At 57.5% G+C, this 21,392-nt stretch overlaps 1 protein-coding gene across 7 annotated transcripts in view; it reads left to right on the forward strand.

Annotated features, from left to right (window-relative positions):
- Positions 1 to 21,392, forward strand: part of NOS1 (nitric oxide synthase 1) — a 62,755-nt gene continuing 41,363 nt past the window's right edge. For 4 of the 7 annotated variants that reach the window (XM_068701263.1, XM_068701264.1, XM_068701268.1 and 1 more), the window contains exon 1: positions 9,268 to 9,419. The gene's annotated coding sequence lies outside the window, so the exon portion shown is untranslated. Of the gene's footprint in view, positions 231 to 9,267; positions 9,420 to 14,344; positions 14,519 to 21,392 lie in introns of those variants that run through there. The other 3 variants (XM_068701266.1, XM_068701267.1, XM_068701265.1) reach the window with 3 other exon arrangements.

Here is a 21,392-nt window from a genome sequence, read left to right on the forward strand (position 1 = left end):
CCACCGTGGGAAAGCTGGCTGGGGCTGCGCAGCCGGCTCGGCACGGCTCAGCCAGCCCTCCCGCGGCTCTTCTGCAAGCAAGCGCGGTTCGTGGAGCCGCCGGGAGCTTTCTGTCCCCATCTGGACAGCCCCAGGATGCAGCCGGAGCCGTGGAGCCGGTGCGTGGCTTTTGTTCGCTCGTCCTCCCCGCGACGGAGCCCCGCGTGCGGGGGCGCGATGCCGGCGCACAAGTAAGGGTGGGGTGGCCGTGGCGGTGTGGCGAGCCCATCTGTGGGGTGTCCCCGTTGTCCCTGCATGGCTGGGAAGGGGGGGAACAGGGACAGATGTCTGAGCTGTGACTGAGCTGGGAGGTTTCCAGGGGACACGCAGAGGTGGCGATGTCAGGGCTATGGGGTGGCCGCGGTCGGATGTCCCAAGCCCCCTGTCCCCTGCTGATCCCTTAGCCCAGGAGCTGTGCTGTGGTCACCTCTCATCTCCGACCCTCTGGCTGCGTGGCTTTTTCCACCCTTGCATTCAAGCTTGCTGTTGGCACAGGGGGGCTGCCCTCAGCATCGCTTTGGCCGGCGCAGGACATCGCAGCACCCCTGGCTCTTTGAGCTGTGGGTCCCTCTGCTCCCTCCGGGGTGGCTGTTCCTCTTTTTTTTTTTTTTTTTTGGACCTTCAGCTTTCAATACCCATCCCAAGCCGGCTCTGTGCTGACTCGTGAGCTCGAGCTGGGGTTGGAGAAGCCGAGCAGCACAAAGGCACGGCGGCGGGGGCCTCGTGCGGAGAGCGAAGCTCGGCGGGAGGCATTTCCAGCCCGTGGGGAGGCGGCTGCTCCTTCCCCGAGCTCATCCTGCAACTGCGCCTGCACGCAGCTGCGCCGGCTTCCTGGGAAGTCCTATTGATGGCGAAGCAATTCTTAGAGGAGGGGGGGGGGACAGCTGAAGTTATCCGGGGCCGCGTGCGGCTGCAGATGCAGGGCTCTTACCCCTCCCCTCCATCTCACTTGAGGGGGGCGTTGGATAACGTGATGAAAAGCTGGAGCCGAAGTCCATCTGCTTCTGACAACCTGAGCGCTCTTTGGCAGCTTCCGAATTCAGAGTTGTTGAATTCCTCAATAATTAGACTTTTTTGGGGAGAAAAAGAAAAAAAAAAAAAGAAAGAAAAAAAGAAACACAAACCCATCTGGGCTTTTTCATTATGGGAATGAAAAGCCAAGGTGGGTGTGGGAGGGGGAAGGTGGATTTTCATCCTTAGCAACCCAAATCTTGAAATATTACATCAGCGCCGAAGAGGTGTAATTAAGTAGGAAACAAATGAGACCAGCTAATCTGTTTTGCTTGTTTGAGCTTAGCGGAGCGCAGAAAACAAACAGAGGCTGAATGATGAATGAGACTTTTTTTTTCTGCAGGGTTTTGCCTCCCCGAGCCCCGGGGGGGGGGTCAGGCCATGGGGCAGGGAATTTGGCCTCTTTCCCCCAGCGCTCGCTGGCCGGTGGCTCGGAGGGCACCCGGCGGGCACCCGGCAGCGCTTGCGTTTTTCCCGTTTCTTGCTTAAATTGGCTGCCTCTCGGAGCCGGCTCCCTTGGACGCCTTCCCGGAGCGGGCGAGGAATGGGGACAGATCCGTGAATTACTGGGGGGGGGCAAGAAAGCTGCAGCCCCATGGGGTCGTTGCCCTTTAGCACGGCAACCCCGGGAGCTTCCGTGCGTCCCCGGGAGGGTGATCCCAGGGAGATCCCTCGGGATCGGTGTTTCTGCCACCGTGGTGCAGAGAAATGATGCCACCGGGGCAGCTTTGAGCAGCAGAAGCAGGGCGGGTCCCCCACCAACCCTTCGTGGGGGACCGATGTAGGTGGCATTTCGCATCCCTTTAAATACCCCAAAGGGCTTTTTGCTGGCTTGGCTGGAGCAGACCTCGTCCCGCCCCGAGCCTGCCGGCTGGGGTTTTGTTTTTTGCCGTGCTTCTGGGCTCCGGCGGTGGCCCGAGGTGCCAGGAGCAGATGGCAGCCATCGGCCGGGCTGGCTCTCAAGCCCCCGCTGCTCCCGGCACGGCGCTGGGCAGCAGCCGCCCGTAACCCCCTCGCTGCCGAGCTGGGGATGGATCTGGGAGGAGTTTTCTGCCGGGGATTTTCTGGGGGGTGCCAGGCACGACTTTTCATGGTCTGCACCATCAGCACGGGCACACCACGGAGTATTGCAGTGCCCAATGATCCTGGAGGTGTCTGCCCGGGTTAGCATCGCCCCACAACACCAGGAGTCCCTCTGCACCCCTGCCCGTGGATCTTTGCCCCTTTGGGTTCATTTTAGGGCTGGTTCAAGCCTCTGGGCTGGGTGCATTGGGTTTGCCCTGGTGCAGGAGGATGCGGTACCCCCAGCTTCACTGCTCTCCCTCCCCTCCCTCCCTTGGCCTCCCCTGCGAGAGCGACATTGCACCTCCTGCCCCCAGAGGGGCTGGGAAATTGGGAAGCGGCCAAAATGAAACAAGTTTTCCCCTCCCCTCCTGGGTGACAATTTCAGCCCTGCGGGAGCTCTGCGGCCGCCAACTCCCGCAGTCCCGGCCAGGAGCGCCCGCGAAGGTCGAGCTCCTGCTGCCACAAGCACGAGCGCTCGCCCTATTATCATTATTGCATTTCTGTTTATTTTTTTTTTTCCTTTAGTGCTGCTCGTTTGCAGGCACTGCAGCCGGCTGAGTTGTTTCAGCCGTGTCGTGGCCCTCTCGGAGCAATAAGAGTGTCTCTGGAAGAGAAAATTGAGCAGCTCGGTAGCAGGCGGTGTCCTCCTTGCCGAGCGAGAGTGTTTATCCTTCTCGTCTTGTTTCAGATGAATAAATTTGCCAGACAGCAATGATATTAGCCCGGTCTCAAAGACTTTATCAATTTGCAGTTGTCTCTCCGATGATAGTTTTTTTTTTTTTTTATTGAACTCTCTGAGATGATTTCCAAAGAGAGGGCTGCAATTTAAACTATTAAGTAATTTGGGAGAGCAATTAGTGTTAATCTGGAAACTCCCTGTGTTGCTCCCGAATAAATCAACCTCTCAGTGAGAGCCGTGCTGAAAGAGCCCGTGCTGATTTATGCGAAGGGCAGGGGGGAAGGCTTTCGGTATGGAAAACAACAAGGAGCAAGTTTGTTTTCTGGGAAACTTTAACAGGATGGTGCTGGGGTTCGGAGGGACCGGGGACATGTGGGAACGGAGCTGTGCTGCTCACACCTCGGGTCCCAGAGGTGTTGCATGGTGTGGTCAGCTGGAGCTGCTGGAGGTGATGCCTCTCCTCCCCTTCTGCTCAAAACCAGCCAGCAAAGCCGAGTGTGAGGTCTCCAAAAATGACACTAAGCTGTGCAAGCAGACTCTTTTTGCCTAGAGCGAGCCCAAATTTCCCATGTTCCTGCTTCTCCTGGCATCCCCGTGGGGCTCCTCTTCCCCTGCTCGTTTTTGGGCAGCAGGAGCCCAGCTCCACAGCTTGGGAGCTCGGTGATCTCCTCTGGCTGAGCTCCTGCGTGGCCGTGTCTGGACACTATTTGTCCTTGCAAGTGTTAAATAGAAGGGAATTGTCCTTTTTGCCGTTGCTTTTGCTCGTACAGCCCAGGAAGCTGTAGACTTTGGCCAAGCTAAACCATGGTTCATCCTCTGGTCCACCAGGGCCTCCAGGTCCTTTTCCCCAGAGCTGCTCTCCAGCTTTTTGGGCCCAGCCTGCCCAGATACTGGGGTCTCCTCTCCTAGCAGCCAGATGGGGTTTTGGCTTTCGGCTCCCCGAGCTCCGTGGGGCTGTTTCTCCAGCCCTGCCTTCTGATACCATCTGAAAGCGTTCCGAGACTGCACCCTGTCCTCGGTTAATTTACTTACCCAATCTTCATTCCACCAGTTTGACCACAAGAATATTATGGGAGACAATCAAAAGCCTTGCCCAGGGGAGGTTACACAACTGGCACGGCTCTTCCCCTGTCCACGGAGCCAGTTCTCTCGCCCTGAAGGCGATCGGGTCTGCTGGCCCTGACTTACACCTGATAAATCCCTGCTGGCACTTCCCAACCGCTCTCGTCCATCGTGGGTGGAAACAGCTGCCAGGAGGATTTGCTCCATCACCTTCACAGGCGAGGCAAGCAGCTTGTGCTTCCCCACATCCTCCTTGCTCTGGGTATCACCCATCATCATCCGCATTTATCCTGTCCTCTGGAAACTGCCCTGATCCCCCAAAATCAGACAGAAGCAGCCCAGCAGGGAAGGGCAAACATCCCAGCCCCCACCTCTCCTGGCTCCCCCGGGTCACCCCAGGGCAGGTATTTCTGTCTGCGTGACGCCAACTGGAGAGCCCCCACCTCTCCTGGAGCTGCTTCTGTTTGCAGCTACTGCTGTGTGCTGGTGGCTGCTGCTTCCCCACTCAAATACCTCAATAATCCGCCGAGGGACCTCACATCTCCCTTTCTTTCTTCTTTTTTTCTTTTTCTAAAACAATTAGCTTGGCTCATGCCCTCTGCAATACATCAATTAATACAAGCTGAGGCAGTAAATTAAAGGGAAACAGGAACAACTATGCTGGGATTAGGTCACTGAAACTATAAACTTTGGAACAAATCAGATTTCCTTGGGAAGGGAAATGGACAGCGGTGATATGTCAAAAGTGAGATGAGACAGGCTCTGAGCAACTTTCCACTTGGATGCTGGATGCCAGAACTTCTTCCCCAGGGAAGTTCGGGCTGCCAGACCCCGCTGCTCCTGGTGAACGCTTGGATGGCAAAACAAACAAACAAGCAGGAGGAGAGAGAGGACGGGAGGGAGGGTGGGGGGCAGCTGTGCGCCTGCCTCGGGTGGTGGGAGATGTACAGGCTGGGTCCAAGGGGTCGGGGAAGGCAGGGATGCCTTGGAGCTCCTTCTTGTCCTGCTCTCAGGCATCACGTGGAGCTGCTGGCTTCTCTGAAATACAAGAACCTGCACGAGAGGACGTGGGAAAAGCCGCCTTGTGCCCATGAAGCAGGTCCAGGACTGAAGCCCTGGTGGTTTGTGGCACTTCCCTTAGGGCTGGTTTCTTGGCCTTTAACCCATCTCCAAACTGTATTGTGAAAAAAAAAAAAAAATCAAGCTGGAAAGGTCACTGCTGTGGCAGAAGCAGCTGTTGTGGCATAGGGATAAATGCACAGGAATATTTATTCCTTCCTGCTGGGTTCCTCTAATTGCATCTCCAGGCCTCGCTGCTGGCCAGATGTCCTGGGACAAGCCCCACGTCGCCTCCTCTGCCGTGGCTGGTGCTCCTGGATGCTGTACTTGGTTGTGCTAGGTCAGATCTGTGCATTCCCAGCTTGCCAAGCAGTGCTTCTGTCCCATAGGGCGCTGATCGGAGCGATGCTGGGAAGGGTGATGGTGCTCAGGAGTCCCTGCAGAAGACCCAGAGGAGAGCAACGCACTGCTCTAGCTCAGGCTGCAGTCACAGGGGGGAAAAAACCCTCCCAAAGCACAAAGTGATGGGGATAATGGTGATTTCTGCACTGAGCGAGCAAGAGCATCTTTGCCATGGCATGATGGCACGATGCAGGCGGTCGCTGCCCATCCTCTGTGGGACAGACAGACAGACAGACAGGCTGGGAGCACTGAGAGGAGGGAGATCAGCCCTCACTCACCCAGGAGCATCCTCCTGCTCCCCACAGCTTGAGGTTGGTGGGAGGCCAACACCGGTCTTTGCAACCCCCCTCCGGTGCTCTCGCCAGCAGGGATGCTCACAGCCCATGCACGCTCGTTAGCCACATCAGCACTTCTGCCCTTTCAGCCTCTTGCTCGATTTTTGGCTTGGCTGAGACCCTGCAGACTGAATTACACCGTGTGTGTGTGAGCAAAGCTCTCCCTGCTCTGGGCTCTGCATCATCCCTCCCTCCTCACCCCTCGCCTTGTCGTTGGGGTTAATGCAAAGCCCCCGAGGTCCCCAAGCCTTCCCCGGAGCATCCTTTGCTGGGCTCATGGCTCCGACCCCTGGCAATTAACCCTGCCCACGCAGCTTCGTTAGCAGCCCTGCAAAGGTCCCTCCACCTGCAGACAAAAGTCTTGCTAATGATGGAAGCATCTCGTGGAGGAGCTGGAACAGCGTGGGAGCTGCGGGGACGGCGATGCGGTGCTCTGTTAAAATAAAACCAGCCCTGCCTGGCCTTTTCATCTGCAGCAGTAATGAGGTTCCTCAGCCACCCCAGCTCCCTTGGAGCATCCGAGTCGGGAGCTGATTCTCTGAGCTCCTTGTGGTGGGGCTGGAGGGGCTTCAACACCTCCCAGCCCCCCACATCTGGCTGGGGAGGGACCGCAGTGGGACCGGGCTGGGATCCTGGGGTCCTGTACCTGCATGTGGTGGGGCTCAGCGATGCCAATAGCTGCCCGTAGCGGGTGTGCAGTGGAGTCAGGAACTGGTGAGAATACGATCTCGGTGAATTGCTTTGGCTGAAGCAAACAAGGTGCAGGTGGAAGGCAAGGGTTTGTTGCACCCCCAAAAGCTCTTCCGAGCAAATCCTGCCCAGACTTTGCACCCTTCCTCGCGAGGTGCAGCGGGACGTGGTGGAGCCCCGTGGAGGGATGCCACTGGGATGATTTGTGGTGTCTCTGCCAGTTGCTGTGGGCTGCGTTTCGCAGCGCTCCTGCCGTGCTGTGTGCCCCGAGCTGCTGGGACCGCGCTGGTGTGATGAAGCGCTGGGAGCTGCTTTGCGGCGACAGGCAGATGTTCAGCCCCCGTGAAATCACAGAGGTGTGCTTTCAGACATGGTGCTGCGCCTGATTTATTGCCCTTTCACTGCCTCTTCCTCATACCGAGTGGGGACAGGGATGGGAGAAGCGACGAGGTTTCAGCACCACCGAAGGCAAAACCTGATCTTGGCTGTTCTGGTGGCACCTTTTGGCTTCTTTCCTGATCTTCTCCTCTGAATATTTTTTTTTCCTAAACCCTCCTACCCTCTTAAAGACAGAGAGCTGATCCCAGTAAACATGCTAAGTGTGATGCCAACCCAAAACCTGTGTTCCCGTAGCCTCCAAGACTGATGTCAGGGGACCCTCAACCATATGAATGTCTCAGGTGGTAACCTTCATGCATCAGGAGCTGCTGCTGGTGTGTAGCAGAACGTGTCCCGATGTATTTCTGAGGCTGATACCCCTGGATCCTTCCCAGGATCCAACTCACACTGCTGGGTGCAGAGCCCTAAAGCTGGGAAAAGCCAAATCATCAAGGCAGAGAGGGGTCTGCAGCTGCAGGCAGGCAGGGCTCGGTCCCCTGCACCCTCTCCATCTTCCCTTCTTTGGGTCCACCTCAATTTGGGGTTTCTGCGGTCGCTTGGTGTTTTCTGGGGTCCTCGAGATGTTGGGAGTGGAGACGACTGCAGCGCGATCGGGAGGTTCAGACGCTGGCTAATCCTGTTAGGAAGGCAGTGGTTATTGCAGGGCTTCCAGTGGGACCTGCTAAATGAGCCGTAATTCTCTAATGTGATTTCCTTTTCCCGGCCAGACTAAATGTTCTTGGCCACTGGGAATAAAAGGCTGAAAAAAAAAAAAAAAAAGAAAAAAAAAAAACACAAAACATGGGGAGGGGGAAGCCTGTCCAAGGCCCTGTCAATCTTGATGATATCAAGGAAGCGAAGAGCTCTCGGATGGGGCTGTTTATTGCAGCTCACTTCTGCGCCCCGTCAGCGCAGCGGCAAGGGCCGTAGATTGCCCCGTGTGCTCCTCCGCAGGGGGTTGATAGGACCCCGGGAGCAAGAAAAACACATTCGAGGTTGTGATATCTCTCCAAAATTCTGCACGGGCGAGAGAGGCTGCTTTATGAGCCAGCAGGAAGCTGGAGAGGGAAGGGGAAGCAGGCTGCGGAGCTAGCGAGGAGAAAACATTCCCCGGGAAAAAAAAAAAAACAGTGATTTCTTTGTGAGAAAGCTGAATCGTGCGAAAAAGCGTCCAAAGTGGGTTTTGTTCTGCCTTACAGCTACAAGGGGGAGAGCAAGCGGGCTCCTGCTCTTCCCCACGAGGTCCCTGGGGGATGTCTGCAGTGCCCAGGTCCTGGGAGGGATGCGCAGGGGCCACCTGCCCCGTGCCGCCTCTGGACACCCCACCTGGGAAGCTGCCAAATGGGAGGTGTCCCCAAACTTCCCAAATTGCCCTCATTTCCTCCCCCAGGAGAGGAACCAGCATGGGGCAGGGCTGGCTTCTTGCTTCAGTGCCCAGGGGTGGGCTCTGCTGGGGAGCTTTTTGGGGCTGGGAGCTGCCCGTGCAGGGCAGGCAGCGATCCCCCTGCTGCCATGGGGCGTTTTGGAAGACTTCTTTCTCAATCGTGACCTTACTTCGGGGGTTTTTCCTTTCTTTCTGGGCTTTCTTTTGGAGTGGCTGATGCTGATTTATTGCTAAATGGCAAACAGAAGCTTTTGCTCTGCCAAATGTTGGGCTGGGCTGCTCCGGCTGCGGCCGGCGTCTCGGGGCGAGCGCTTTCCAGCCTCCCCCTGCTTGGGAGGCACGATGTTCCTCCAGCCTCGTGGGGAAAACCCCGAGCCCTGTCCCTCACCCAGAAGTCTGGTTAGGGAAAAGAGAAGCCCTGAGGCTTTTTCTCTGCTTTTTAAAATGAGGGTGATACAGGTATTTCAGCTGACCCCTGTCCCTTCGCGTGCCTCAGTTTCCCCATCTGTAAAACAGGGGCTGGGGAGATGGGGATCGTTTTTCTGGCATTACGTAGGGTAGTGCTTCATGGGACCAAGGTGGCCTCTCTGTTCCTTAGGCTATTTTTCCTGTTTGCAGTGGTTTTGGCCTCAAAATTCCCCCTCAGGCTGTGTGGGTGGGTGCCTCCGGCTCTGAACCCAGAGCCTGTTCCCAGCACACCAGCCCTGCTCTTGCTGCAAAAAAAAACTCACACGAGGAGGGGAAGGTGATGCTGCTAAAAATAAAACAAACTCCTGAATGTTTGTAGGATGCCAGCTCTCCAGGTATCTTCTGAGCACCTCTGGGCCCCAAATTGTCCCATAGTGGTCTCTGCAGGGCAGAAAAAGTGGGTTGGGATGGGGAGGGAGCAGCAGGTTGGGCTGCCCTGGTCCAAAGCCGAGGTGGGACATGTGGCAGAGGACAAATATCTAGAAGAGTCACAACCACAACCCAATTTCTGCTGCCAAAGGGCTTCTGCTGACAGTGTGACCATGATGGGACCATGATGGGACCATGCACTTGGCCCACTGTATGGCCCCAGGGAGGGGGGCACAGCAGGGGCTGGTGTTTGGGCTGAAATCCATGGGGAGGGGGAACATCAGGAAACATCTCAGCCCCAGGGAGGGTCCCACACCTCGTCAGGGCCAGTGACACCTGTGCTAACGAAGCAGGTGACACCGCAGAGCTTCCCTCTAATTACTGGGGTTGGCCTGGGGAGCCTGCAAGTAGAGGTGCTGAGCTGAGCCAGGATCTGTCCGTGGGGAGCCTTCTGCAGCAGGACCTGGATGGCTTGTGGGTAAGTGAATCACCAGGCTGGGGTAGCCAAAAAGCCGTAAATTGCTCTAAAAACTCCCCAAAGCTGTGAGCTCGGGGCTCGGCACGTTAAATCCTGCATTAGGTTCGCTGGCACAGGAGGGCTGGCAGGATCTGGCCTTGGTTGGGTTTGGGAGGCTCCATTTCCTCCTTTTCCTGCTCTTGAGGAGTGATTTGGTGGCAAGGGGAACAAATTGCCTACAGTGGAGGTGAAGCGTTGCAATCGTGCTGTTTTTTAGGGCAGCCAGCTCCTCTCCAGCAAGCAGTGTTTAACTTTGCTTTGGTTTAACTGGGAGAAGCTACTTAATACCTCTAAATTACAGCAGCCTTTCAATATCCCATTAAAGTCATTCCCGAAATAAATCTGAATTCCTGGCATTGCTTCTGCAAACTTCTCACCAGTTGGTGGGAAGGCTGAGCGCCGTTTTTCTTTTGTTTGTGGGGAGAAAAGGAGAAAAAAAATGGAAAAAGGCCCAGCTCTGTGTCCCCTGTTGTTGTTTTTCTCCCTTTTTTTGGGGAGATTCTGACTCACGCATTTGGGCTGGGGCAGATCCTTGGGCACTGCTTGGCTGGGGCTGGAGGATGCTGATTCAGAGGTGCGTGACCGACGTGCGTGTCCAGGTGCATGCCCTGGCGTGCATTTGTTGGAGCTGTGATTTGGGGGCTGGGACCAACCTTTCACATTGCCACCTTCCCCCTGGTCTCTGCAGGGGGGCTGCCCTGCTTTTAGGGGTGAGCGGGATGAAGGGGCCACACTTCTCCTCGTGGGAGGCTTGAAATGCTCTGCTTTATTCCAGTGAGGGTGGGGGGGAGCAGGGATGCTGCAGGATCCCTCTCCACCCATCTCCGTATCCCACCAGGGGCTTTGCTGGGTGGGTGGCGGAATATTTCTGCCATTTTTCCTCGCTGCTCTTTTTCTGCTAGCGGGGTCTTTTTTGGAAATTAAGGACTCAACAGCAGCTGTTTCTCCGCTTTTGGGTTTTCGCTTTGTGTTCTTTTTGCTGTGAATGCTTTGCAGATTTGGCTTATCAGCCTTGTCAGCCTGCTTCAGCCCCTCCGCTCCCCGCCCCTCGCCTATTTACCCAGGGCGCTGGCTGGGGCAGGGCCCTTTCCTGTGTTTGTCACTACCCACCCCGAGGTCCCCCGGCGATAACTTTGAGTTTGAGATTAGGGATTTGGGGCTTTTAGAAAGAGCCTTTAACCCACAGCCCTCTGCGACGTGTGGCTTAATAGAAATAACACTCTGAACAAGGGTTGGCACAAAGTGATTTTCCAGTTTGGGGTCACCCCCAGAGCTGATCTGAAGGGGAAAAGGCAGCGTCGGGGGGCTCCTAGAAGGGAAGGGGCTGGAGACAGGGGCTCGGAGGGTATAAAACACTGAGGGCTGGCTGCTTTTCTCTAGCTTTAATGATCTCAATTCTGCTGATTTCGGTGGAGTCGTGTAGCTCTGCCGCTGCTGAGCATCTGCCCCCAAACTTCCAGCTGCTCGCGGATGCCTCAGACACTTGTGTTTAAAAACAGTGTTTGCATCTGAATAACCCAGAAGTGACTCGAGCCGGTTCCAGCATGCGAAGCGAGGGCTCAAAGCAGGTTTTTCATCTGTTCAAATTAGACCCTGGATTTACAAGGCGTCCTTGAGCTGTGGTGCGTTTGTCAGACCTCCAGCGCGTCCTTAAAGCGGCGATGAAAACAATCCCGGGTTTGATGGGGAGGTGGGGATGGTGCTGTGGGAGACGTGATGCTGGGGCTCTGAAAGGCAGGAGCCTCGCGTTTTGAAGTACAAGGGAAAGAAAGGCGAGGGAAGACAGGCAGGTACTTCTCTGCCCTGTGATAGTGATGAAACATTAATTCATCCCCCTGGAATTTCTTGTTTGTGAGCTCCCATAATTTCATTTCTTTGGTGTCTGTGTGAAGCTGGAGTTTAATGCCAGAAGCCAAATACTCTTCGACTAATATCTTTTTATTAGATTTTGTGTGTGTGTGCGTGCCCACGCGTACGTGTGAGAGAGAGATCACCCTTTATAACCCACTTTACACCGTCGGAGGCGGCGAGATGCGCTGGGGAAGGCTTCCCAGCAGCACGTTTAACAACACAGCCCACGGTGCAGGGAGGCTGAAGGCGGGTGGTTGGCTCTCGGGTGGGTTTCCCCAGCTTTTTCCCCAAAACGTGTCCAGCAGCTTGCCCAGCTGGGGGACTTCCCAGGCCCTCCGGAGCCTCTTTGCTCGGGGAGGGCAGCAACCGTGAAGGCTCACTGCCACCCATAGGCAAGCGCCAGCATCCGCACTCGCTCTAAACTGGAGCACGCACAGACAGACAATCCTGGGATTTGTCCCAAATCGCTGCAGCCTCGGTGCCAGACCCCCCTCTCAGCTGGTGTGTGTGTGTGTGTGTGTGTGTGCGTGCCGTTACATCGGCTCCTTAAGCTTCGGTATAAATATGTTTAGCCCTTTCTTTATTCCCGCCGCCGTAATCCCTCGAACGCGTTTCGGGTGGCATAGAAATAGCAGCCGAATAACTCCAGCACGGCGGCGGCTGCTGTGTGTGTGTGCCTGATCCCTGCCGGCTCCCCAGCACCTCCGAGCTCCAGGAGCAGCATTTTTGGCACCCCCCGAGCCCAAGGCTCCAGGCAGAGGTGGGTGAGGGCGAGCGGAGGGGAGGTGAGCCCAGAGCAGAGGGGGGAAAGGAAACTTGGGGGAGCACGAGCTGCTTGGTTTATATTTGGCTTCTATAAGCGCCGGGAGCATATGGCTGGAGGCAAACAGCACTGAGCTGATTTCAGACAGAGGGGGAGCTGGGCAAGGGGCAGGGCAGGGGCTGCGCCCCCCTCCCGAGATGCTTTTGGGGGTAACTCGCTCGGTGGCACCACCAGCGTTTGGTCCTTGCTGTAAAAAGGGACGTGACTTCCATGGATGAGGTGTGGGGGCACGGATGTCTTCTCCGTGACTCTGAGCTCCCCGGGCAGGATGAGGCAGGATTACAGGAACGTGCTCCCTATGGAGAAATCGTGTGTACGAGTGCTCTTGGCTGGAGGAAGGGAGGTGCAAATATTTGTTGGCGAGCCAGGAGCCAGGAATGGGCTCCCTGGGTGCAGAGGGGCTGGAGAAGGTGGCGAGAAACCTTCTGCACCCCCAGGTCAAGCTCTGGCCCGTGGGCTGTTGGTGAACCTCCTAATTAGAAGAAAAGGATGCCCGGGGCTGCTCTTGGTCTCAGGGGGATGGTGGGACACGCACAGGCCAGCAGCCCCCTTCTGACACTGGTGCTGTGCTCCTGGCTTCATGGGCTCCTGCAAAGCCCCGTCTGATACAGAAGTGAGCATCACTCCGTTAAGTTTTACGCAGGAGAAGCACGTGCTGCCATGCCCTGGTGAGGTGGTGGCCCGTGGACGAGCTCAGCTCCTTCCTCCAGCCCTAAAAGCAGCCGTGAGCATCGGGGTTCGGGGCTGGTGGAGAGGTTCTGGGGTCCTGCCACGGAGCAGCTCCAGAGCGTGCCCACGGGTGGCTGCGTGGCACAGCCCCGTCCAGTTTCCCTGAGCATCTCCAGCACCAGGCTCAATGATGTGAGCCCAAAAAGGAGAATCCCTTGGGCTTCTCTCAGCCTGGGCTGAAGGTGACGATTTTCAGCCCGGGACCGGGTCGTGAAGCCTTTCTTCATCTGTGTGCGCCCACCCCGTGCCGCTCATCCCTCCGCGGGGCAGGCTTCCCTACCCGATGGAGCAGAGCAGGCATCGTTTGGTAGCTTGCTATTAAATTAGTCCTCCTGCATCTAAACAGGCATAATTATGTTTTCATTAGCCCCAGACAGCGCGTTACAGCTTGATAGATGTGTAGTGTGAGGAGCAGGGGGCACAGCCCCCTTCCAGCTGCCTTCTCCCCTGCGCCACCTCCGCAAGGAGTCCCCGGGGGAGGAAGGGGGCTGCTGCTCCCCTCTCCCCGGGGGGGAATTTTTGCAATCGAGCTGCCCCCTGTGATGTGCTGGGGTTCACCCGGGAGCCCCCCGAGAGGCGGCGGGGCCAGTGGCTGGCTCCTGGGGCAGCCGTGGCAGCGAGCCGGGGCCAGGCTGGAGCTGCGTGGCCACACTCCCGGGGGAGCAGCCTCTGGGGTCTGTTGGGGGGGCGGGGGGGGAAAGCTGCAAGCAGGTGAGCCTCCTGCTCCTGCCCGCGAGCCCGGTGGGGTTTATATAATATTATATATCTATAATTCGGTGTTTGTTGTTGCCATGGGAATGAGCACAATTGCAAAGCCTGAAGACTGATGTCAAGCCTGGGTCTGCACTGGGCCGTAGCAGGGGCAGGTACAGAGCCAGGAGGGGAGCCGGGGCGAAGGGGAGCCCCCCCCCGTGCACCCCCACCATGGCAGAGGCTCGGGGGTTGCCCCAGCCCTCAGCTGCAGGATCCCAGTGCAGTGCAAGGCTCCAGGCTGGGGGCACTGGGGGGGACCCCAGTGGGGCTGGTGCCACCTGCCCTGGGCGCAGAGGTGCAGGGACAAGCTGGTGTGGAGGGGGGGGCACTTGCTTTTGGGGAAAGAGGGGGCTTTTTTACAGCTCCTTTGATCAGTAGGGTGCAGGATCAGGGGGGCTGCGGCTCTCTAGGGGCACGGAGGGGGCTGCTGGGGGTTTTGGGCTGGGTGGGGGGCCGGGGAGGGCTGAGCCCCCACTGCCCCAGGCAGGCTGCGGAGGGCCCGCGGGATGCGAGCGCAGCTTTTTGGCAACAAGTGGGGGCCGGGGGGGGGTCTCCCGGCTTTTTAATTAGCGGGGGTGGCAAGGGGGGGAGCTGAGGAGGAGGAGGGGGGGGGCTTTTCGCCGAGGGGAGGGGGGGGGGGGGAGACAAGGCAGGCTGGAAATGAGGTTATATAAAAGATGTATGATTTGGAGAGCGGAGTGGCTCCTAATGAGGGCTGCACCGGCTCGCTCCACACCCATAAAAACCCCGCTTGGACGTCAAAGCGGATTCGTTTCGGTGCTGCCGGGGATAAAGGGGCGCAGCGAGGGCTGGCTCCCCCCCCCGGCAGCCCAGCCGAGCCCAGCGCCGCTCCGGGATGCTCCGGGCAGGGCCGGGGCCGGGGCCGGCTCCTCTCCGCCGCCAGGTAGGAGCCGGGTGGGTGGGTGGGGGGACACACACACGGGGGGGCGTCGGGGCAGCCCCCAGCCCCGCTCCGCTTCTCCGGGAAACTTTCCGGCGAGGCACCGGGGCCCCTCCGCCGTGCCTTTATTTATTTTTTATTTTTGGGGGGGGAGGAAGGGGGTGTCCCCCGACCCCCCCCGTGGTTATCAGCCACCGGGAGGGGGGGGGGCACACGCGTGGGATGTGCCCGGCTAAAGCCGCTTTTTGGTCCCCGTGGGGGCAGAGCGGTGTGTGCCCCCCCCTCCCCACGGGGCTCCCTTCCGTGTGCCCCCCCCCGGGCTGTAGGGGGGCGCTGAGCCAGCTTCGGGGGGGGGCGCAGCCTGCTCTCGTCTCCCTCCCCCGCGACTCTTTGCAGCAAGTTTGTATGGGGCCGGGGGGGCAAGGGCGGGCGGTTTGCTGAGGGGGGGGCTTTTTATAGGGGGGGTTTCCCTTCTGCGGGGGCAGACGGGCGGGGTGGTGTGTGGGGGGGCAATTTGGCTGGGGACAATTTTTGGGGAGCGGGGGGGGCGAGAAGGGAGAGAGGGGCAGGAATGGGACGGCTGAGATCTGTCCGGCATCCTGAGATGAAGGGGGGGGTGTTGGTGTTGGGGGGGGGGGCAGCGCCGTGTCCCCCCCCCCCACCCCGGCTGCGGGCGGTGCCGGAGCTGTCCCGGGTGCTGAACGCGCACCCGCCGGGCCCCTCTGGGTACTGAGTGGGGGGGACACTGCAGGAGAACCCCCCCAAAAAAAAAACCGACATCAACGTGAGCAGTGCTGTTCCCACCGCCCCACTGTGCCCCTCCGTCCCCAGAGCACTGGGGTGGGCAGGGGGCCGGATCCTGATCGGTCCCGGCGGGGAAGGGGCACCCAAAGGTGCCCCAGCACCCAGCAGAGCCCCTCAATGTGGGGTTCACGGCTGGCTCCTGCCCTTGGGAGGGGGGCAGCTCGCACCTTGCCCCCCGCCTCTGCCCACCAAGGACTTGAGGATCCCCTGGGACACAAGTCCCTGGTGCGGGGAGGGATGGAGAGGAGCCCTGCTTGGGGTCTGGCTCTTGGTGAGGGTTGCACCTAACAGCTGGGGGCTGGTGGGAATATTTTTTGGTGAGGTGAAAAAGAGGGCAAGAGACCCCCGTGCATGCACATCTGGACCCCTCGATGCTAGGGTGCAAACGGGCATGTCTTCCCCTGCCTCTGCTCTGTGTCCCCCCCCCCCCTTAACGAGGCGCGCTGACTCCGCAGCCCAGGTGCAGACATTTTCTTCCAACGCTTTCAAGTTCTGGCTGTCAGGAGGAAATTCTGGCAGGCAACTTGACAATTATCCGCCGAGTCCCCGAGGAGCCGCTCCGCCTCTCACCGAGCTGGAGGGGAAGCGTCTCCTTCCTTCTGGTGGGCGCAGGGGCTGTCTGCCACGGGGGGGGAGATGGCAGGGGGTGTTTTTTGGGGGCTGGGGTCTCGGCTGCTGTAAATGCCAGCGTGCTTCCCTTTGCTGCGTCGTCTTCTGCAGCCCTAAGTGCTGGCGGCTCAGGCAGGCGGCACAAAACGGGACCTACGTGGATGGGGAGCTGTGGGGAGGATTCTGGGGGGGCCAAGAAAACATCACCCTGCCAGGTTTCTGCCTCACCTCTTGTTGGCTGTGCCTTTTTGGTTAAAGGTCTCGGATGGGGAAATCTTATTTTAAAGAGTTTGGTTTTTGCGTCGGCAATTTCTTCCTCCGTTTCTTCCTAGCTCGTATCACCCACAATCTTTTCCTAAAGACGCCCCAAACTCGCTCGTGTACTCTCTGGCTCCGAAACGTGCCTGTGTTTGCAAACAAACTCGCGGCACGGAGCCTCTTGGTGCGCAGGCAAGGTGTGGGGAGGTTTCTCCAACGAGACGCCTGCACCGAGAGAAGCGCTGCGCTCCCCCCGAAGCAGAGGAGAGCGACGAGTCCCCGCGCCCCTCGAGTTGTGCGCGTTCCCTCCGCCAGCCAGGACCGGAGAGGCCATCTTATGCACGGGGTCTGGGCTCCATCCTCACCACCCTGCCTGCTGCCGGGTTGGGGACCTCAAAAACAGCCCCTCAGGGACCATTTGGCCCCTGCCAGGGGTTTCCCCCCCCCCACGGCTTTGCTCGTGCGTTTTGTGTTTCCGTAGTGGATCTGTACAAAGGCTTAGGAAATCTGCCAGATTGCCGAAATCGGCGCCTGAAAACAACTATATTTAGTAACCGATAAGTCACATGAGCTCAGCTCGCATAGATTAGCATTTACCTTTCCCGAGTAACGAGGATATTGTCTGATACTTGTTGATACCATCAGTTTTTTACTAAAGAAATAACCCCGACAGCGAGGGACCGGTTCGCAAAGACTACAAATGAAACTGAAAAGCCTGCGCTCCGCTCCCGCTGCTCCGATTGTATCTGTGTATTACATGAAACCTATAGACGTGATCTGATCTCTTGTGGGCATCCAAAAATAAATGCATTGTGTCCTGAGGAGCCAAGGCTCTGTAAGCTGCTGTCTGGCTGCAGCTGGATGGAAGCAGGTTTGCGTCCTTCCCTTTGCTCCAAACGAGCTCGGCGTTAGGCTGTGGGCACCCAGTGCCCGGCACAGCAGCTGTAGGGTGAGTGGTGATAAATCCCGGTCCCGCAGCACCCAAGTGCTCGGGATCTGGCTGTGGGAAGCAGCAGCATGCCATGCAGATATAGGTTTGTGTAGCCCGTATGTTATCCGTGTGTCACACACACAGAGCGTGGAAGCCTGCAGGCACTGCATGCGTGTAGATAAAACTGGAGGTATTTATGCTAATGCAACTCCTTCTATAGCTCCTCTTTTACATGACAATTCAGAAATGCCTTACGAGATCCTGCAGTACCCTTTCAGGGCAGGCTTGTCTTAATCCCATTTTGCAGGCTCTCGGGCTTATGATTTCAGACCTGCTGGAAGCACACAGCCCGTTCTTGCCGGGAGAGTCGTGTTTGCAGAGCAGGACTCACCAAAACCGTCAGAGCAGCAGTGGCAGGTCTCAGCTGGGGGCTCTGCTCCTGCTGGGGTGCTTCAGCCAAAAGCAGCATCACCGGCACAGGGCTGCCCCATGAGAGAAGCATCAGGGGCTGAGGAGCATCGGGGCCATTTCCACCCTCTCCTCGTGCACTTGCGACCTGCCCCAAGCGGGGCTCTATCCAGGAGCCCCAGCACAGCGAGCAGCGTGGGGCTGGCACTGCCTCTATCACACAGCCTCGCTCCCTCCAGCAGCACCTGCAGCAAAATTTAGGAAGCCAAAAACTCCACTTCCCACCACCCTGCTCCTGCCCGAATTAGAGCCAGAGCCCTCCGTGGGACAAGGAACGGGTCCCAGGAGAACTTTGTCGCTGCTGGTGGTGCTATGGCAACAAGTGCGAAGGCAAAACCCGCAGGAAAGCGGCCGGGAATGTGGGAACGCTCTGCCTTGGTGCGGGCACGGGGGATGCTGGCACAGAGCAGGAGCAAGGGATTGGCCTCAGCTCCTCGAAGGGGCTGAAAGGCATCAGGGAGCTGCACCCCTGGATCTCCTGCACCTCTGGCTGCTGGAAAGAGGCAGCAGGACTGAGGAGCCAGTATTTTCTGAGAGTCTTAAATGGTGACGTGAGTCACTGGTGGTGGAAGTCGGTGACGATCAGGCTTATTGCCATTTATCGCCCTGATCGGGCTGCTTCCCTCGGTACAGCAGGGAAACGTAACGTGGTGCTGGAGGGATTTGGGGGAGCAGTGAAGGAGGGGACGGGAGCAGAGCTGCGCCGAGCCTGGAGCCGAACTCCTGCAATGCCTCCGAGGCGCGCGCTCTGCCACGGGCGTTATTGATGCCGGCTGGCGGCTCCGGAGCTATTACAGCTCGAGCCAACCTGCTGCGATCTTAAATTCCCTTTTTCTCTTTTTCTAAATGGAGCCGCGACTCCTCTCTCGTGCTGGGATTGGGTTTCAAGGCCATCCATCACACGGCGTTTTCTCATTTATTTCCCATCTACCTATTTTGTCATTTGGGGCGAAGCGTCGTTGTGTTAACGCGGCTCTCATTTGTCAAAGCGGAATCGCTGGTGTAACTCCAGTCCTCTCGGCAAATTGATCGCAGTGAAATTTATGTTTTACAGATGGGCCGAGCCCTAATAGGAACATCAGTTTGAGACGGGGTTAGTGGCAGGACTGACGGTTTTATCTAAACTCTTGTTTCAGCGCACACCGCAGGCGCCGAGAAAATATTGCACCAAACAGTAAAATAGAAGCGGCAGTCGTGTTGCTGAAATATGCTCAGCCTTGAACTCTAAATTAAAACAAAACCCTGTTTCCGTCATCTAAAAAAAGGGAATTTTGTCAACACAGTTGTCTTGGCAACATTCAAACCGCTTGCCTTGCAGGCTGTGGTCGGCTCCAGGTGGGGCAGGGGCACGGGTGCAGTGCTGAATCCCGGTGAAGTTTCGGCACCGAGATGACCACCATGAGGATGATGTGCAGGCAGGACCGGGCTTTGCTCGGCTGCTGAATTCCCCCATATGGTTGGGATGAGAATGGAAATTCATACGGGCACAAAACCTTGTGCCAGCTGCCACATAAATGAGTGGGTCAGGAGGATTTGGGGCTGTGCTGCCCGAAGGCTGTGAGCGTCAGCCTGGCTGATGAGCAAACACAACATTTTGCTTTCCCCGTAACAAAGCCCTGCAGCATCACCTGGAGCTGGGCACTACCACAAAGTCATCGTGCAGGTGTCAAAAGGCTTCTTTTATTCAATTCACACCTAGGTGTGAATCGACTTTGTTGTGTAGGTGAAGGAAATATGGTGGCCCAGGCAAAACGGCCACTTCCCAGCCTCGTGCACAGGTTGGGAAGGAGAAGCACGGGAAGGATAAGTGGAGCTGGGCAGGAGGGAGGGCTCGCTCCTTCCCGGGAGGTCATCAGCCAGGTCGGTGGGAGGTGGATAAATGGAGATAGCTGGGGGAAACCGTCTGCGTGCTGGGGATGGAGAGGCCGCGCACACACATACATCGCGGCGCCGGTCTGAGCCGAACGGGAGTCGAGCGCAGAAGTGCTGGCATGAGCGAGCTGCCTGCCAGTGAATCACTTTAATGCTCCATTTTCAGATGCACAAACATGCCGGTTTACAGTAACTGTGCATATGTTGCGTCCCATTGCTCCTCATCAGAGTCACTGACGCTCCACGGGTTGTAAAAATTAAATGGGCATAAATCCATCAGCCCTGGGGTTCTTCGTGGAGCGGCATAAATCCCACGAAAACTAATTAAATAAGACAATGGTGTCCATTTAAAGCTGGCACGTAGAAATGTAAGCCATTACTGTGGTGAAGATCTACGAGAGACAAGGCTCGGAATCGAATTGTGAGGGCAGGGGCACGCCGGTGCCCACACCTGGGGGCTGCCTGTGCCTGTGATGGGGGAGAGATCGTGCTAAGGGCAGAGGATGGATTTCTCCTCTGCCCATCTTCTGAAATCGAATCACCCAATTAACGTACGTGTAATGCGGTTTCTTGCTTGGAACCTTGTCTGGCGGCTCAGAACATTTTTCTCTATTGGCATGAGGATTGTTGGTCCTTAAGCGAATGCCCTGGGAGCTGCCAAGTGCCATCAGTGCCACTGCGGGGGCACACGTGCTGTGCCATGTCCTGCGCTGGGTCGCACTGGTGAAACAAATCTCATCAGCATGGGAACAGGTTGAGACAGGAGAGAGTGCTTTGGTGATGCTGGTCGGACTTGGGGAAGCTTGCAGCCCTGCAGGGTTTGCTGCTCTTTGGTAATTTGGGTTGGTTTCCCTCTGCTTTATGTTTTGGAAGGGGAGGGAAACTGAGGCAGAGAGCTGGACCACGCTGGCTGTGGGTGCTTAATACACGGGGCTGGCTCAGCAGGGAGTGAGCCCGGCTCTGCCTGTGGCATCATCCCCTTCTCAGCTCCCTTTCCAGGCTGAAATGAGCATTTCCAGGCGAGCAGTGCTCACCCGCAGCCACACGCTGCTCGCTGCACCAGTTCTAAGGAGTAGGACGTGACAGCCGGTAGCTTTAAATCTACAACCTGACGAACGTGCTGCTTGCCCTTGGGTTCATAAATCAGGCTGCTAATGATGCTTGTAGGGAGAGCTGCGCCCAGGCACCCGCACTGCCAGCAGCCAGCATCTCCCCACAGCTTTGATATGGTGCGAGGTGTTGTAGCTGGGAAGTGCTCCTCCACCTCCTCCCCAGGGGAGCTGGAGAGTTGGGGGTGTACAGACAGGTACAGGGCACGCTGGTGCTCACCCCGAGCTGGCTGAAAGGTCTCTCCTTTCATCTCCTTTTTTCCTTCTCTTCCTATTATCAAGGAATGCCGTCGGTGGGCTTCTGGGTGGGGAGAGCTGTGCGCCCAGCAGTGCCATCGCTCCCGGGGGGTTTTGCAGGCTGGAGGCAGCCGGTGCTGGCTGGGATCGCTGGCAATGCTGGTTTGCAGCTGGCAGCACAAACACTCAGATGAGACACAGCCTCTACTGGGTGTCCAGGAAAACACTGGCACTGCGTGTGTGCTGACAGGCTGACTTGCAGCACGGTGACTTTTCCCCTTGCTCTGGCTCCTGGGAGTGCTGGAAAGGTCCTCGGGGCTGCTGGGTGCCCTGGGGGCTGTCAGCAGTGTGTGCTGGGTCTGGGGGGGCTCAGCTGCAACAGGTCTGCTCGCAGAGGGTATGGCACCATGGGTCTGGTGCTGGGCTTGTTGCAAACACGGACACAGCCGGCTGCATCGGGTTCATGAGCATCGTGGAGGCAGTGACTAATGCAGAGCAAATAACAGGGTTTTCCCCTGCCAGGGAAGCTGGTGGTCCCACATCGCGTGGTACTCACGTGGCTCCCAAAGCCTTGTTTGTTCTTGCATCG

The sequence above is a fragment of the Anas acuta genome, chromosome 17 (genome assembly GCF_963932015.1).
Source record: "Anas acuta chromosome 17, bAnaAcu1.1, whole genome shotgun sequence".
Lineage (NCBI taxonomy): Eukaryota > Metazoa > Chordata > Aves > Anseriformes > Anatidae > Anas > Anas acuta.